The sequence below is a fragment of the Coccinella septempunctata genome, chromosome 8 (genome assembly GCF_907165205.1).
Source record: "Coccinella septempunctata chromosome 8, icCocSept1.1, whole genome shotgun sequence".
NCBI classification, from domain to species: Eukaryota; Metazoa; Arthropoda; class Insecta; order Coleoptera; family Coccinellidae; genus Coccinella; species Coccinella septempunctata.
Genome location: NC_058196.1, coordinates 22,894,790 through 22,914,516, shown reverse-complemented (window position 1 = coordinate 22,914,516; position 19,727 = coordinate 22,894,790). Strand labels below are relative to the sequence as shown.

The window sequence follows — 19,727 nt, the reverse complement described above, 5'->3', positions numbered from 1 at the left end:
TGAAAATCTGACACGCTCGACTATGTACAAGCAACGATTTTTTTTTGTATTTTCGAGAGACCGCTGTCTCCTTGCGTCACGTCCGAATTGTCAGTCTCTTGAAAAGTAGTTTCCTTTGGGTCCAATCGACATATCCTTGAAAAATCTGACACGCTCGAAAAAATTTTTTTTACCATTTTCAGCTCTTCCGTACGGCCAGCCCCACCACGCAAACTGTCAGTTCAACATGAATTTATTATCAGAGACATGTAAGGCATATACAGTATCGTAATCTAATCTTCAAAATCCACTAGGTCTCCAGGACTCTCGAGTAAATCCTGATTTAGCATCGTTAGCTCCCAAACTAATAGGACTATACGACTTTCATAAGCTTTGTCTCTCGAGTAACTAGCGACTGTTTTACATACCTACATAACTCGCCTTGAATAAAGTCTTTAAAAGGATCACAGTTGGAGGACCAAAATGTGACAATTTTTGTTCTATCAAATGAGGGAATAGAGTGTACAAAACATTAGACTATGGCGGCAAGTTTAGCACTTCGAACTTATCGTCTAAAACTCAGTACTCTTCAGGTATTGGTAGGAGCGCTATGTTCGGGCATGACATTAGTCAGGGAGTATTTAAAGATAATAAAATTCCAATGGAAGAAGACTCGAAACGTGGCCTTCCTCATTTTTCCATTAATCAAACGTAAAATCAGTTCCCACATATAAAGTATCACTTACAAGTCGTTGATATGGATAAGTTCATTACTGTAAGTGCAAGGGAAACAAATTTAATGTTCCCACATATTCAAACAACTTAGATAATTCACGTTATAATGATCATTTTACCGTGCCGATATTATCTGCGTGCATACTTGTAAAACCGGTAGCAAGTGTACACGTATCGATACCTTAGTGAGAGTAATTGATATATTATGGAGCAGGTTGTTTTCCTAAACATTTTGATACGGAATTGAGCAAACAGGAATGTACTTGATGGCTTTCATCGAATCCCTTATTCAGAAGGAGTACCCAACGATCAATACATGAGGAGTTTTATCTGATGAAATTCTGGTACTTCAGTTTTGAACTCCATAAACGTCAGCAACGTATTTATAAATTTTTTCAGTTGCTTTAGAGGAAGCTCCATGTATAATTGAATTGAAACAAAATTTTTTAAACGTTTCATTCAGCTAATAAAAACGTCAACCCTGGCAGTCTTTCTTGATGTCAAATTTTTTTTTTCATCCTCATTTTTTCTCAACCGTCCCTGTCCAATCAATTTTCCGCACTCATCGCACCGTGAGCTGTATAAATTAAAACGCGAACGACCTCTGGCGACTCTAAAGTGCATGTTTATGTGGTTCCCAGGAAGCGCAAGCAAGGTGCATATTATGATAATAGCCAACGCGTTGAATTGATATAAGGTGCGATTTGTACATCGCAATGAATTTCACCGGAGAGCGATTGCATTCCTCCACTCGAATCGTCATTAGATAGTGGATTTAGAGATTGAAATCATCAATCATTTGGAGGACAAGGTTAGTCCATATCCCCCATCGAGGGCTCTGTAGACGGGGACTAGTAAATTCCCCCTATGTACAGATCAAATTTTTTTTAGGTACTCTACAAGGTTCAAGGTATCTCCCCCTTATTCTTACGCTCGAGTAAATCCCGAATTTCTGTCTCGTACTGCCCAACTACTACACAACAATTTCCTTCAGAGAAGCCAGTGGTGCTCAGGTGTTTTCTCAGATCAAAGTGGCCAGTTATAACAATAGTTTAATTTACTGTCTACTCAATCTATACAGTCTAGCTGGACAGTCGAGAGTGTGGTAGAATACCTAAGATCCACCATTCAGCACAAACATATTTTAAAAGATACATCAGTATTATTAGATGGCCGATCAACCAAAAATCCTTCATTCTCGGACTCAAATGGAACGAGCAGTCCGTTCCTCATTTCAAGATCCAGAAAGAGCACGTTCCAGTGTAGTTTATCCTCCCACTACACTCAGATGGCTGCTTTGTGCAATTAAGAAGATTAATGGATCACACTCAAGCAGGAATCGTTCAATCCACCCTTCCATCCTCCCCTGGTTTCTTCGTATTTCCATTAAAACGGTTTCGGCAGCGAGTGAAAAGGAAAACAACAGTTCGAACAGGGAACAATGTAGCGAATCAATTACAGCCATCTGATGTAACGCATGATTGCGACAGAAGAAGAGAATGTCGAAGTTCGGAGTTTTATGGGGGCTTTTAAGATGAAACAGATCCTCGCCAATAATTAATTTAGAGCTGAAGTATTTTGTGATGGTAGCCAACTGGAGAGATTGATAGGTCCCCACGTCATATAATCCACTGAAACATCCTGCTTGAATACTGCAATCGTTGCTCCGCCGAACTGTGAGAACAATTAAACGCGTGCCATCTCCGAGCGTCCCGCAGAAAAAACCCGATCGCTAGCTGCTGTCATAGCCCCGTGGTTTACGAGCCACTTCGGACATCGGCCAGCGCACCGGAATAAGTAGATCTGGTTTACTGCATGCAGTCCTGGACGGAACGTGGACTGTTCGAAATCACGATTTTCGCAGGCCGAGGCCAATCTCTCGTACGTCTAATGTTTGCGGAAATGCTGCTCACCTGCCGGTTTACGAGTTCGAGATGGGGTATTTCGGGTTTACGACCGTAAATTACGGCGAACGACGCTCACGGTTTCCGTATGAAGATGTGCGAGACTGAGCGGAAATGAAGACGGGAATTTTGGATGAGGATGAACATCTGGATTCGGAAAAATTCACAGTCCACGTTTTGAACTACCACCCATCGACATTCCAAATCAAAGTTTAGATCCCCAAATGTACTCAAATCAAGGCTACAAACCAGAAAGAAACTGAAAATGCTCAGATATCCAAGGTTACCGAATTTTATTCAGTTCTTCTTTCGTTGCGCCAATTCCTGGCTGAATACCCTGACACCACCAGAGGATCTATCTTCTTTTGACCCTCTAAACAGGAGAAGTGAATGTAAGGTTCCTGGGTTAAGATCCTTAACTCAATAAGATTGCTACAAGTAAGCAGAATATGTCTAACAGTGTCATCTTTGCTCCAGCACGAACATCAAAAAGAATAACCAGTCTCCTTGTCTTCAACTGACTATTTGCTAGGTGACCAGCAATGGTCACCAGATTTATTTCTTTGCTCTTAAAGACTAGGACTCTTCTAACCATAAGTTTAGAGGACGATCTCCCAATGAAAAGTCTCGATCTTCTAAGAATACTTCTTTCGGTACTGACAGTATAAAAGGAAAAAGATCCCGTCTGGAAAGAGGATCTGCGAAAAGAATTCGTTACTCTTACGCAGAACTTTATTTTATTCTCATTTTAGGTTGACCTTGGCATCTTGTGACTTCAGTGATCCTTGACTGTCGCAACATATGTTGAGATCTTTGTACTGAGTATCCTTTGGGAATATTTTCTTTCACGCAGATAAGTACATACCTACATCTGCTTGTACTATTTCCTAGAAAGATGTAGGGTAGGCAAAATTGGTGATACTTGAACTACAACATTTTATCCCAACGAGATAGAGGAATATATCTTCTTTTTTCGAGAAACTAATAATGGCTTCCTCTATCGTCTTTTGTTCTTGAGTTATAGGCGAAATATGAAATTTGAGCAATTTCAACTTTGGTCATTATCTCCGTTTTTGTTTAAGCTAGGATGTTGAAATGAAAACATTATAGAGACACTTTTTTGACAGCAATCCAGTGGCGCACTATGATTTTTCCTACAGCCTGAGCTATAGCATAAATTTGTGTTTTTTAAACTACTGCTTCCATGAGAAAAACACATCTTTATGATATAACTCAGCAAATATACCTGTTGGAAAAAATCATTATACGCTACTGGATTGCCATCAAAAAAGTGTCTCTATAATGTTTTCACTTCAACATCCTAGCATAAACAAAAGCAGAGATAAAGACCAAAGTTGAAATTTAAATTTTGACCTATAACTCGAAAACGAAAGAAGATAGGGGAATGCAGTTTATGGCATCATTAATTTCTCGAAAAAAGAAGACCGTAATGTGCCATGCACTTTCCTCTATCTCGTTGGGTTGAAAAAGTTGTAGTTTAGGTATCACCAATTTTGCCACCCTGTACAGGTGTGCAGCTCACAGAGCTATCATTGAAACAGATAGAATCTTCAGGCTTAAGAAGACTGTTATACAGATCTCTATCGGTAACAATCACCTTGTGGACTTCGTCAAAGCAGTCAGCTCTATGGAGATTAGATAGTTTATAGTTTGTTAAGGGGGTTACATTTCACTGAGACCTTAAGGTCTATTGTGCCCTTCATCAGATCTTTTCTCAAAACTGCGTCATCTACAGCTGTCCCTCCAGCTCCAGAGCTCCAATGAACTTTAGTATCTGATAGGGCTTCAAGAAGGCTAAGTCCTCATTCCTACTATAATTTCCTCGTCCAAGACATTCCTTGCGCAGGCTTGCCATGGCGAGGCATTCTGCAGCCAGGTTAACAGGACTTCCTCTTCCTCACAAAATCTAGTTAATTTCTGATGAGCCTATCTTCATCATATGCTTTTTCAGTCGACAATGTCCTGTGTGGTAGCCAGTGACGTAACTAATTCATACTCAGATCCAAATACTTCTTGGATCTTGCAGCTGTAAAATTCCAGAGGAACTTTTTGGAATAATTCACTCCTGAAGATTAATCCACAGTGTTTCTCTTTTAGTTTCTCCCTTTTCCAGATGGTCTTTCCTATTGGTGCATTTTCCTACACCACAGAAAGGCTCTGAGCCAGTAAGTGGCGTAGGGCTCCCTCCCTTTCTGGCTAGTTTGTTGTCCTCCCTTTTCCTTTGAATCCAGAGTAATCAGGAACCCACGAATAATGCATTAGCATCCACCATTATTTCAAAGCCTTTATGTACCCCTTAATAAAATGTTTCTTCAGTCGGAATCCAACGAACTAAAGCCTGAAACACTCTGATTTCATCAAACTAACTTTCAAACCGAATGAGCCTTACATTTCCTATAGTGACGCTCATATTTCTGTCACCAACAAGCAGGAAACGACCACCTGGAGTAGTTTTCGCTCGGAAAATCGATCCGCCGAGTTTATCTTCCGTGCAGAACTCGTCAGAATTGAAACGTCGAAGAATGTCGGAGTAAAAATGTATCGGAAAACCGTTCGCGAGATGCAAGATACGCGGCTTCATTCGCGAGAAAAACGGACAGATCCGAGCAAAAACAACGAGAAACGACCACGTCGGTCTAGGTGAACTGAGGGACGTTTCAATTACGCCATACAATCCGAGTGTGCTCTGCGCTTATCGAGTGAAACCATCTTCGTTCTATACGCCCGTTTATTTGTATTGACTGTTTTCCTCCTGGACGAGTTCATTTGTGAGTCGAAAAGAAATATACTGCTCCACAAAAGTTCAGAACTCTTGTAGCAGTTTCAAAATTTGCCGATTCTTGTGCACCTAATATTCATTTTTGAGAAGTGTTTTTTTGTAATGTCTTCAATAAACACTCTGTATATAAACTCCACACGAAAACCTTCCCGTATAAATTCTCTATACTATAGAGTGATCCAAATCAAAATCGGACATTTGGTTCGGGAGTTATGGAAGGACAAACAAACACATGAACTTTTACATTCATGATATCAGTGTCGATTCTCCATTTTATGTGGTAGCCAGACTCCTTCTCCGGATTTTAACGACGCTGCACGTCAGTTAACACTTATGCAAATCCCAGCGCACACTATCAAAGAATTAACGATTTTTTCTTCCACCTCCGTAAAGACGAGTGCAGTTTCATTTATCGAGAGGGCTGGAGAGATCGTGAAACGTTCGTTCTTAATTGTTTCGTCTCCTTATTTTCGCATTATTCGTGTCTTGCGCTACGTTTTTACGAGAGCAATTCTATTCCGCGCTTTTCTCACTGTTATTAGGCGAGATTATTCAGATTTCTAATGATGTGAAGAGCGTCGAAACCGTTCATTAAAAAAACATTACTCAAGAACTGGCGTGGCGTTCATATTATGTGGGATATACATAATATTAATTTCGAATGCAACTCGTGAACTTGCAAGTACGCCGTGGCTTATACGGATTGATACACTTAAGACCCGGAGGGGCCTTCGTTTTTGACGTTAGAAATGTTGATCATTCGAAAGTGCCTGGTGCTCTTCTCATCTATGGAACTCATGTTGAATCCTCAATGGATGCTTTACCACCTACGATGTCTTAAGGGTCAAAGTAACACTGAAACAATTATTTCTTTTTTAAGAAGATTGAAAAACCTGTATGCTTCATCAAAGCAATGATGATTTATTCAAAGTACACCCCCAATTCAATATCTTTCCATGGTTACCAACGACCGACAAGCCCCGAAGCTCAACAGACCAAAGATTCGTTTAAAAAACGTTCAAATCATCCCCATTCCAATTTTTCGATTGAAAATCAACATTTCGCAAAGACCGGGATCTCTCCTCCGCCTTGTCATTACCAGGGTAAGCTTTTCAATTAACAGCGCAATTTCTAGACCGTTTCCAATCAGCCCAAATGACGCTGCTCCTATTAGTGCGATTTTATTTGTTATCTGCTGCGTTATCTGGATATCGATCTGTTCTAATTGGTCCCCAGAGCATTCGCTAACCGGAATCTTTCATGTGGGCTTTTGAGGGACAGTCCGATCGTCCATTGATTACGATGTATCGGCTCGTTTTCTTAATGGACTCGGTTAATCCCGGAAACATTATCGTATCTTGTTGCTATCTGATGGATCGGTAAAAAAGGGTTCGATCAAGAGTGGAACTGGACGATTTTTTTATTCAATTGCACGTTATCGAATGAGAGAAACATATAATAGTAGCAGAAGCATGAAATGGTGATGCTAAACATACTGGCCTTACATAAAGAAACCGTAGAAGCTTGGAAGTGGTGGTCAAGAACAGCAGCATCTAATATATTCAATTTGATGGCTTCGTTAATCAGTTCAGCTTAGTTTCAAAGGGAAAAACTGCGACCTTAAGGTCTATTGTGCCTCCATCATAGCTTTTCTCATGAGGGCGCCATTCAGCTCGCAATTCAGCTGGAGATCTCTGAGGCAGGGTCTTACAAGTTCCTTATCGAAAGCATACTTTGCATTGAATTGTAGTGGCGAGACACTGTGTAGCCATGTGAGCTCTAGCTCTTAATTCTCTCTTCTTTTCGTGTAGTTTCTGAGGATGGCCTCATTGGTTACCCTATCAATCATTAGGTGTAGACGAAAAAAATCTGTTATGATCTCGAGTGTTCTTGTTAGGTTGGTTCTCATAGCTTCTGGTGTGCACACACAGACAAACCTTCGTATTTTTTCGAGTATCTTTTGTGTTCGTCTGGCCTGCTCCAATATACCAGACCACTGCTCCATGGGTGATTATTATTGGTGTCACAATCATGGGGTTCACCTTTGGAATGGTCAGGTACTCTCTTATATTGATGTTGAAAATTGACTATAGAGCCAGTGACCACACATAATATCACCCAATCAGATGGGTGTAAGCTCCCAGTTTTACCACTCAAGCTAGAGTTACGCAGTAAATTAAAAGAAAGAAGATGTCCATCGAAAAATTGGAGTATCGAGCCAACATCAAGTATCTGTATTTGAAAGTGTTAAAAGGTAAGCAGATTTACGAAGATATGCTTAATACCCTTGGTGATCAATGAGACATGAGAAAAATTTCTGCAAAATGGATCCCCAAATGTTTGAATGTTGACCAAAAGCGTGCAATGGTAGAAGCATCGCGTTCGATCTGTGCTCGATTTGAAAACGATGTAGACTTCTTAAACCGAATTGTTACTATGGATGAGACTAGGGTACATTTCTACGATCCAGAAACATAGCAACAATCGATGGAATGGCGACTGGTTCTCCAAGAATTAAGAAGTTTCGTGTCCAAAAATCTGCTGGAAAAGTTCTTGCTTCAGTTTTTTGGGATTGCCATGGAGTGATCAAAATTGATTTTTTGGATAAGGGTAGAACAATAACCGGAGATTACTATTCGACATTACTGAACACTCTACAGGAAAAAAATAAAGAGAAAAGACGCGGAAAGCTATCCAAAGGTGTTTTGTTTTTGCAGGACACACAAATCTCTTGTTGCCGTGCAAAAAAATTCTTGATTCAGTGTATGAATTACTAGAACACCCCCTTATTCACCAGATTTGGCTCCATCCGACTATCATCTCTTTCCCCAACTGAAAAAAAGTTCAAAAGGTCGTAAATTTTCTTCCAACGAGGAGGCAATAGAAGCTGTGGAGGTCTGGTTTGCAGAGCAAGAAGAAAGATTTTTTTCGAAAGATCTAGAGACGTTGCAGGTTCGCTGTAATGAATGTATCCAATTGAAAGGGGAATATGTTGAGTAATAAAATATTTTGACATTGATATTTTGTTTGGTTTTATAGTAGGCTAAGAATTTTTCAATATATACTCGTAATATCACTTAATCAGATGTTCAAGCTTTCTGTTTTACCACTCAAACCCTGAATTCATGTGAAATTGACATGGAAATTTTCATCAATATAATGCTTATATGCCAGCAAGCCGGTAAGGTCTGAAGGTACTTTGTTATTCGTTATATTGGCCTCTTTTCTATTGAAGTCAATCTCTCTATTTATCTTTGTCGAATCCAGTTTCCACACGATCATATTCAAAGGTTTCTTGGTCCTATTTTAGGGTCACTCATCTTTTGGACTCCTTGGTGCAGTGCAATGAAACCTCCGCGAGGTTCTCGTGAGCTCGTAGACTTTATAAACGCGTACATTGACACCCAAAATGGGTCGTTGGACCCGCCGGATTCTTTCTCCGGGCCCGAATGTGAATTACGACCGTCGACCGCTCTGCAACTCATCCGCAACGGAACCTCGTTTCCCTTTCGGTCGCGAAATGAGCGAAAGTCCCATAATTCAACGTCCAGGTAGCGAGGTTTTGGTTTCGCGGCCTGTCGCCCGCTACGAATGTCGAGTTTCGTTATCGAAATCAGCGACCGAGGTAATCGTAATCGTCGCAAACACGCGATCGTTGCCCATCTGACCACGCGCGGACGTTAACCGTGGTTAATGGCCCGGACGATGCAATTGTTCGAATATTTCGCTAGGGAAGTAGTTGCCATGGTTTCTTTAAAAAATTACCCTTCAGCTTGCTCGAATTTCATTTCGATATTACCAATAAGAAACCAAAACCAAAAGTGTTCAGCTTACTAACGTCCACAGACTTTTATATTTTGAAAAAATGGTCCTTTGCCATCCACAATTTTTGCTGCAAATATATCATAAGCAAGAGTTTTCTCTGAAATTCCTCATTCCCATCATTTTATTGTCATAAAACCCATAAGTTGAACTCAACTATATTCCATTAATCTCAGCAATGTCATCACGTCAGAGATCGCTTGAAAAACAAAGTTGCCACAATGTTAAACTGTCTTTCTTCCACTGGCTGCTTACATTAACATTATAAGAGACGTATCTCATGAAATGTAAATTTATAAAAATTAGACTTCAGTGCATGATATTTACTTGGTATCGCTTTGAATTTCATACACAAACCTTGTTTTCAATTATGCTGAATATGTTAGCTTATGTGTTAACCATAAGTCATTTGTGGGAGGTTTTAGTTTTCTGTTTTAATTGGAAGAAAACTGCAGTTGAAATGCATATAATACTTGTGGAGATTTATGGTAACAATGCTTCAACTGATGAATCGTATAGGGAATGCTTTCGACGTTTGAAAAATTATAATTTTAACGCTGAAGACATAGAAATGTAGGCATTATTCGATGCATTTACGAGAAAAACGAAAAGGCGCTTGCAAAATCTTGTGTGCTGACTCAACAAACAGTTTCCGTACAATTACAATCAATGGGACTCATTTAAAAGCGAGGCAAATACTCGTATGCCTCATGAACTAAACAGTGAAACGTTGACGGGTCTCATATCGCAAGTCGTGAAAGATATATTTATTTTATAAACACTGGGAATATACTAGTTGTATTCTCTGGACGTTGCCGCATTTCCCCTTCTGATAACTGTAGGGCAACACGGGTTGGCAGGTCACAGGACTTGAAGATTGTCTTCCAACTTGAATCGCCTCAAAAAACGAGGAATTTTTTCTTGATGGAATTCGAAAATTGAATGAGAGGTAAAGGAAAGTGAAAGCCAGCGATGGAGAACACTTTGAATGATCTGATAATTCAAATAAATTTGTACTCCCAATATATCACAAGTTATTAAAAGAATTTGACCTTATACTTTTCAGTATTTCGAAATTGATTACAATGGGACATATTTTTGAAAAATGAAAATTTTATATTTTCAACCATTTTTAATTTTTTCTTCATTCTGTTTCAGATAGATACATCCGTTCAAATATCTAGGTAAGTTGATTCATATATGGTGTCCACGGGCTTAATTGATTGAATGATAGTTATAGCCGATAGATGAAACATCTATTGAAAGAATCCACCAAACCCATAGTTGGTGATTCCTCATCAGAATAAATTTTTTCATGTTGAAAGAACTATTTAAATTTTCCGAAGTTGTCATCATTAGTTCGTTACAGTCTCATACGTGAAAATAGGTTAAAAATACGCTTCCACACTAATCCCAATATATTATTCAGATAGTGTAGAGTGAAACATTCCGTTTGTAATCGTGATGAGTTTCATACAGTAGGTATTATAAAAATTATTCACTTCACCAATTGTGAATATAATTTCATCACTGAGCAAACTGAATGTCATGAAATTATTCATATCCACGGACAAAAATTTCTCTTGTGAGAATAATCTTACAGTTGTAATGCTTATACTCTTTTTTTGTTCACTTTTCGATTCATTGCGCTGAACCACACTGCCGTCATCCAGAAATTTCATGAAATACAATAATAATATAATAATATATAAATAAAATAATAATAAATAATAATAATAATAATAATCGCATTGAACTTGCGGGGACCAATAACTACGCCATCTTGAACATTTATAAGGCCAATTTTCGGAAATGTGATGTATTTTCTTTGAAAATGGCACTTGAACGAGAACAATTGATATTAAAAGATATTCGCAATTAGGCAATCTGTAAGGAAATTTACGGGGTGAGTCTTTGACTAGTACAAATATTTCAACAGTCGATTCTTGAGCTCAAAAGAAACACTTTTTCTTCCAACCATTTTTTTCGATGAGGCCCTGATAAAAAGATATAGCCAGTTTAAGTTTTCATAATGAGCTGTGCCACGCCTGGAAAAACAAAATTACCTTCAGAATAATTAGCTACATCTGTGACTATACACATCTGTGGATTTTTCAAACAGAGTTGTATTAAGCCAAAGGACCCAATTTTCGAATTTAACAGATACTTTTTAATTTCTGAACATCAAATTACTCAGAAACGGCGCATTATACGAAAAACTGTGAAGAATACTTTTGTTTTACAAAACGTTCAAATATTCATTAGATAATGTCAAACTTAGTTTCAAGAGTAGGGTTCTTAGAATTTTTGGTATTTCATTGTACGTAATGGTCATACTGAGAGAACTGGAAAACGTGGGTGATATCTTGTAGTCGAAAAATATTCATAAAAGAAATGAATAACTATATTCCGAAATTCATTTCATTCGATAAAACCGTTTGTGAGATAGAACTAAAAATATTTTTTTATGTTTTTTTCAACAGCCTGTATCTTTCAAACGGAGCCTATTCGGAAAAAATGGTAAAGGGAAAAAGTGCTTCTTTTCACCTCAAGAATTTACTGTTTAAATATTAATACAATATAAACTCTCAGAGAAAATTGATCTTATTTTTTATACTGTTGGGATCAATGAGTTTGACCATTCACCAAATCGAAACGTTTCCTATGGTGAGTGTATCCGAGAATTATTCCGACGGTAATGAAAAGTGTGCACCGAAATTACACCCTTCCATAACGAAATAACGAACGGTTAGCAAAGATACCACCGGCGGCTCAACAACCACTTAAAATCGCCATTTCACATGCAGTCGCACCGTCGTCGGTTTCAGTTTCCGCACCGATCGCCCGATCATCATTTCAATTACCATTTTTCCGACCGATCTTAACCGGTATTATGAGAGCCACAACCGTGACCGAGTTTATTTGTCTCATTTCAATAGTTGAACGTCCTTCCAACAACGGGCGAGAGTGCGAGCCGTAGATGGCGCGGCCGAACGTCCGCCTACCGTTCCGCCGCCCGCGGCCGATTACGTGGATTATTTCCGCACCGGCAAGAACTGCCAGACTTTGACGTACCGTAAAAATCGGACGGCACGTCGGACGTATGCTGTTATTAATTGCTGGCGATGCGGTCGGTGCATATCGCATGAGATGCACGCGGATACGGTTTCGGCCGCTGGCCCGGTCGGTCGGCCAATAAATGCGGGCGCAAAAACAGTATTTTTCTCATTTCAAACATTGCACTAAGCGCCCGTTCCATCGAAGAAGGTAGTGACGATGGTTTCGGCTGTGGCGAGCTCAAATGAGACCAAAACCACGCTCGGTATCTACTCTTCTTCGATGTAACGTTCTCCCTCTCGTTGTTCTGACGACGACACTTGTTGATATTCATATCAGCGGTGGTATGCATCTAACTTAATTATTATCACCTAATTCGAATTCATTTTCACCGTACAAAGTTACACTTCACAAAGTGGTACTCGCTAAGGGTTTCGTAGCTTACGGAATTTGGCTATGAGAGGCACATATCTTCATTCTGGATGAAAATGTTACTGCCTGATGCCAGGCACATCCGAAGGCCTTAAATATGTCCAAAGCAACACATCACTAGTCCACACACGCGTAACTTAACTGAGAAGATCACCTGTTAATCGAAGTTTGCGAATTTTTATATAAGCAGTCAGGTGGCCTTGGAAATTTGACACATTCCACACTGTTCAGAGCGAAAATGTGAGGTTATGAAGCCTCCTCAACACATCTTTGTGTTGTTTGCGCTTTGTTGTCGATTCTACATGGAGGTTTTAGAAATTGCTGATTTCTCACAATGTTACATCACAGAATATTTACGAAAGGATGTGGTGAACATATTTAACTTTTGAAAGGATTCATTATCTAGTTATTGGCATGCAGAATACAAGAAATATAGTTGGAATATTGCTATGAAAGAAAATTGAATTATTTACATGAAATACGTAGATGCTTCAGAAGAGTTGATGTTAACTATCCTTATGGGCTGAAAGTTGAAGACTTTACGAAATCAGTTCTGGTTTATTTAAAATATAGGAGTAAGGATTGAAGCCGGTTCTGAAAAATCCCTTCAAAAACCGTCATGTGCCAGCGTTCTTATACAGGGTGAGACTTTGACTCGTACAAATATTTTGACAATAGATTCTAGAGGTCAAAAGAAATATTTTTTTCCTATACCATTTTTTCCAATTCAGCCCTGATAAAAAGGTATAGCCGTTTTGAGTTTTCATAATAGGCTGTGCCACTCCTGGAAAAACAAAAATAACCTTCAGAATAACAAGCTAAATCTGTGACACTACACATCTGTGGATCTTTTGAACAGACTTGTATTCAGCCAAAGTACACAATTTTTCAAATTTCACAGATACTTTTCAATTTTTGAACATCGAATTACTCGAAAACGGCGCATTATACGAGAAAATATGAAGAATACTTCAATTCCACAAAACGTTGAAATATTCATTAGATAGCGTCCACCTTAGTTTCAAGAGTTGGTTTCTTTGAATTTTTGGTATTTTTATGGTACTTAATGCTCATAATGTGAAAACTGGAAGACGTGGGTGATATCTCGTAAACGAAAAAGATTCATCAAATGGGCGAAAAACTATATTCCGAAATTCATTCCATTCGATAAGACCGTTTATGAGATAGAACTAAAAATTTTTTCATGGTTTTTCAACAGCCTGTACCTTTGAAACCGAGCCGATTCTGAAAAACAGGTAAAGGAAAAAAGTGTTTCTTTTGACCTCAAGAATCTTCTGTTAAAATATTTGTACGAGTCAAAGACTCACCCAGTATAATTCAGTTCTGCCTACAGAGTCGCTGCTTCGTTTTTTTCAATGGCCCACTCTGCATATTTATACTCGATTATGTTCGAACTTCCTCTATAAATGTGAAGGGTCTATATTTATATATTCGAGATTTATATATAGGTAGAACCCCAGATCAACTCATATAGCTACGCCAATGCGTTCGCCAATAACCCAAGGACCATTCAAACCGAAAGGGGCAATATCTTCCTTCCCACATCCTTTACCTCACGTCAGAGCGATCTCCCAGCGAAATCTTTTTCCATTCCGCATCCAACCCGCAACAGGGGCAACAACACGTAACGATACCTCATGCCCTATTTACGCCCCAAATCTGACCGAACTGTCCGGGTCTTTTTCACGAAAACCGGCAGTATCTAACGATAGATATCAATAACTAACGACGATACGGGTTTCTGCTACCGGAAAAGTGTATAAAGTATATATTTTTCATGAAACCTCCTTTCTTCGGGCCAGGCGTAATGGCCACATAAAGGGCTATATTGAAAGGAGATACATTTCACTTAGCTAGAAAGCCCCAGGGGTGGAACAAATGTAAGAAGGCGGACACGGCGGACCGGAGAGGTGTACAATCAATATTTCATACGGTTCCTTTTCGGTTTGTTTAACGAGTGGTCAGATCTACGAAACTGTCTTAGGACTAAACATTGAATGTTTTCTATCGAACTGATGCTTTCGTCAATGGAGCTAGCTGTCCACGGCGCCGGAGTTCAGAATATGTGAACGTTCTCCTTTACAATACAGGAAATTGCAATAGAATAAAAATAATGCAGAAAAAATTTAAAACATAGGGTATAATAATTGAGGAATCTTTAGTTTCGATTAATTCGATCTATATGGTGATTGAACTAAGGAACGTTTTTGGACCTTAAAAGTTGTTATTTTATTGTCAATACAGTAAAATCTTGGCAACAGCATCACGTCTATTATGGTACTCCTTGCCTGCAAACTTCTGGCATCCCTCGTTGATGTGCTGAATGGTTTCGTCAGTCGAACAGCCATAACAATAGCTATCGTCCACCACTGAGGCATCCTTGGCGATATATTTCATAAAGTACCTCATTGTAATCACTCTGCCTCCGGAAACAACCTTCCGGAATTCAACCAGTATTGCGACGAAGATGTGCCGATGCAATAATTTATTATTTTTTGTGTAGCAGGGGGAAAATCTGCAAGTCAGACGAACCACCCTCTCCTGAGGGGGAACAAGTGTGGGGTTTCTCACTCTCCTGAGCTCGAGACCCACTAAAAACCCTCAACTGCTTCTTGAATTTTGGTTCCGGGCATTTGCCTATAAACCGTTCATCTCTTAGTCGGTTTTCTTCTCGCACACTATCGTGCTGGGATTTATGCGTTTATCCTCTATTGGACTAACACTTTATTTAATTTTTCAATAAGTTTCTGTTGTTATTTTAATCTCTTTTTAATTGATCTCTTGGTCTCCTTCGGTAAATTCGCATTCTCCTTTTGTCTTCCTCTGGGTCGTAGTCCACTAGTCTCCTGAGTTCTTGATTCGGATGGTTTTTCGCTGTTTCGAATAATTTCTCTGCTTTTCTGTTCATGAATTCCGTTATGGTTTCCCATTTCAGGTCCTTATAAATCTGTCTATTCCTGACAAACCAAGGTGCATCTATTGCACATCGTAGCAGCTTGTTTTCAGTGGCCTGAATTCTTTTGATATGGCTCTTTGCCGCGAAACCCCAGGCAACTGATCCATAAGTCAGTTGAGGCCTAGCAACGGCTTTGATTATCTTCAATTTTGTCTCTTTCGACATGTGGCTTGTTCTTCCTGTTAGAGGGTAGAGTCTATTCATCGCTGCTTTCGTTTTGTCGATTGCTTGTTTGATATGACTTTTCCAAGTAAGTCCTTTGTCAAGCGTTATTCCTAAATATTTGGCTTCATTTTTCCAGTCGATTTTTTCGCCGTAAACTTCCAGTTTTGTTGTGGGTCGCACTCTTCCCTTCTGCAGTAATATTACTTGGCTCTGTTGTCCATTGAGCTTGATTTTCCACCTTATGCACCAGTCATTTGTTTCGTCAATCGTTTCTTGTAGAACTCTATTACTTCTGACGCAATCATTGTTGACATCGTTCTGGTGTCTCTCATGTGAAGGTTTGCCAATCAAATTCTGCGTTGTGCTCTCTGCAGAGTGTTCGACGATTTCTAAGTGATCTTGTTGCTGCTTTAACGGAGTAGAATTAACAACACGATGAAGTTCTGATGAAGCAGCCTTCTTCAGGAAATATTCTGGAAGTCCTTCGATTTCCTGAGACATACGGTATGACGAATCAACAGATATTTGACGTCCAAGATGTCGTGGAGGCTACGTTCGTTCTTTCCTGAATGCAGAATCCTCCCACAATGAATTTCAATCGATATATGTTTGTTCTATTGAGCTTCTAGGGTAAGATTTATGAAGTTTCTTCAGCATTGTTCTTTTTTTCTCTGTAGGGTTGCTAAATCAGTGATTGTCCAAGAGATGACAGCTGATGAGTAGCTCAGTGGTAAGCAAGCGTAGGTATGAATCGCTATGATCAGAGTTTTACTGTTTAGTACACTAGTTTTCATTATTATTCTCAATATTCGAGTGAACTCCTCTGTCGATTCTTTCTTCACCTGGCTCTTATTGATCCTTCTAGCCTGTTTGATCCTCAGATACTTGTACATATCTGCATTCTTCAATGATTCGATTTCTGCATCTTCCTTAAGTTGTAATGAACCGTCAACTATTTTGCCTCTCGCTATAACATTTTGATATCCTCAGTACTCAGTAGTTTAGTACACTAGTTTTCATTATTATTCTCAATATTCGAGTGAACTCCTCTGTCGATTCTTTCTTCACCTGGCTCTTATTGATCCTTCTAGCCTATTTGATCCTCAGATACTTGTACATATATGCATTCTTCAATGATTCGATTTCTGCAACTTCCTCAAGTTGTAATGAACCGACAACTATTTTGCCTCTCGCTATAACATTTTGATATCCTCAGAGAATTCTTCGTTTTCAGCGTGTGTTGCATTTGGTTGTTATTATTGTTCTTAATGGTAGGACTGCTGTTAGAATATTCTGATAGTGGCAACAAAAGTCTGAAAGTTATGTTGAACGCAGCAATCAGCGGTTACCATGAATGCTAGTAATATTGCTGCAGCTAGTGGAGATAGAAACGCAACATCAATCTCTCCATTTCATTGAGGCAATCACTCACAACGGAGAGGGATCTTGTAATAGTAAAAAACGCTAATTTTCGCCCTCGGCGCAAACCGTTACTCCCCATGAATGCCTACCTCGAATTCTCCTACATTGCGCAATTCGATTTTAATCGTCCACCTATCCACGTCCGCAGTCTTACGTACCTACCAGGTTCTTAAAAACGCGGTTCATGACGGCAACATAAAATTTAATGAATAGGTCTCATCAATTTGATAACATTACCGGGTTTGATATGGACAAATTAAGTTTAGGCGCTCGACGGTAATGAGCGGGTATTACCAAGTGTAGTCGATGAGGTTGATTGTTTAAAGTGCGGTCATTTTTCACGTCAACGTCTGCGATTTCACGGCTGGCCAAACGGCCCACCGCCGGCCGGTCGGTTGCTAATCTGAATACTCGCGCTCGTTTGGTTTCGAGCGACGGTCGTAAAAAAGTTGAAGGATTGCTCTTCAGGTGAAATAGCGCCATTAGTTGTATTTAAGTGGGGAATCTCGGGATGTATCGTGTTTTAATGTGAATTTTGTGGCGGTTATAATTTTTTTTCTAACGCTCTTTCGGCCGTCGAAATCCGAGATTTTTCGCGTATAATATAATTTAATTCTTTCTCGTCTAATAATTTAGATAATGAACGGGTCGCTTCTAGGGATCTCGATCGTAAAACGATAAAAAAAGAGACTTGGGCCATAAAAAATGTACGTGGGAACTTGTTGATCGCTTCCAGAAAAATAGAAGAACTCAGTAGTTGAGCATGATGATACAACAACTTTCTTCTAAAAAAACCAAATCGTGACAAACATTAAAAACGAAAAAAGTTGAAGCCTTTTCCTCAAGCGAAACATAAAACAATTCAGCGGAATAATTAATAATTCTTCACAAACATTTTTATCTAGAGAGGAATTTATTTCGATTGCAAATGCGTTGGTGACAGCCCTTCAAAAATCTTCATCTTCATCTTCAATAGGAATCCCAGGTTATCATATCTTATAACAGTTATGAAGCAGAACTGTATCCCGCGCTCCTTGTTTTATAACAGATATATCACACAGAGAGCTTATGTAGCAGCTATGCTCCTATGTCCGCCTCAAGCAAGGAACACATCTACTTTCTGAAAGGAGCATAAATAGTTCAAACATGGATCATGCAAATAGGAAATCCAAACAGCACGTAGTATTCAATTGTCAGGAATTGGCTGGCCTTATTTTATATGATTAGCTGATCCTTCATAGCCCTTTTGTTTGATAATTAATTAACATTTTGAAGTTTATTCTACTGTAGCACTGAACTAGTGTTAGTGGATTTCACTTTTGTGTCCAATTATAGCCTATGACGTTCAAAAGAAACTATGAATCCGATTGAGCAATGGCGAGATATTTGAAACATCTCAACCAAGTCCCTTGAGCTTCAGGCAAGTCTGTATCCCGCGCTCCTTGTTTTATAACAGATATATCACACAGAGAGCTTATGTAGCAGCTATGCTCCTATGTCCGCCTCAAGCAAGGAACACATCTCCTTTCTGAAAGGAGCATAAATAGTTCAAACATGGATCATGCAAATATTTGTTTCATGGGAGGTCTATATGTATTACCTTCTGTGTTATGTTTATTACGTTTCATTTGTTATTGAGAACAAAAAGATGAAAAATTATGGAAATTTTTAAACCATTGCTATACAATTGAACTCGAATTTCGATTTTTCAAATACTGTGCTTGTATCAATCATTGTTGAAAAGAAAATTCGAAAGCATCGCACATCAGTTCCATAAGGTATGTGAACGAATGAACTCATGTTCGAAAAGAATATATTTTCATTGAAATCAGATCAAAAAATTGATGCGAAAGATCAGGCCACACGTTAATAGAACTAGAAAGAATAAATTATGCAAACTCCTGGGTTCATGATTACTGTTCTCCAAGAAAGATTTGGAGGTCTTTTTGGTTTTTGCACTCTCATGTATTCCATGAAAAGATCAATCAACAGTTCACTAATCTTTCGGCATAGGTCAAAAAGTTTTTGGAAGAATTGTGCCTATGTTATGCGTTGTGAGAATGAGAAGAATACTATATGCATATTGGATATCTTTCTGAAGAAAATTCGAAATATATATAATTAATCATTCATTTCTAATAATAATAATTCGCCTCTGTGATGTATTCTGTTTATTTTTCGAAAAAAACTTATTATTATTATTATTATTATTTCTACACGTGAGGAAATAACCCATTTCGAAATCTACATCAAACAGAACATTGTTTTTTCAAATATAATTTTTATATGCTGGGTATACTGAAAATGATTTATTGACCAACAGTTCGATATCCACAGCACTTTCTTTTCAGTAATTCACCATTTCACTGAAAAATCACTATGACAACAAATTTCAATATCTGCACTTCACTTTCAGTAATCCACTATTCAACTT

General features: G+C 38.8%; 2 protein-coding genes across 7 annotated transcripts in view; one reads left to right on the top strand and one right to left on the bottom strand.

Annotated features, from left to right (window-relative positions):
• LOC123319522 (autophagy-related protein 16-1) overlaps positions 1-19,727 on the bottom strand; it is a 646,240-nt gene that overhangs the window by 463,321 nt on the left and 163,192 nt on the right. The gene's annotated exons all lie outside the window — the stretch shown is intronic.
• The window catches only part of LOC123319521, a 163,522-nt gene that overhangs the window by 6,801 nt on the left and 136,994 nt on the right, over positions 1-19,727 (top strand). For both annotated transcript variants that reach the window (XM_044906538.1, XM_044906537.1), the window contains exon 3: positions 10,399-10,424. The gene's annotated coding sequence lies outside the window, so the exon portion shown is untranslated. The remainder of the gene's footprint in view (positions 1-10,398; positions 10,425-19,727) is intronic.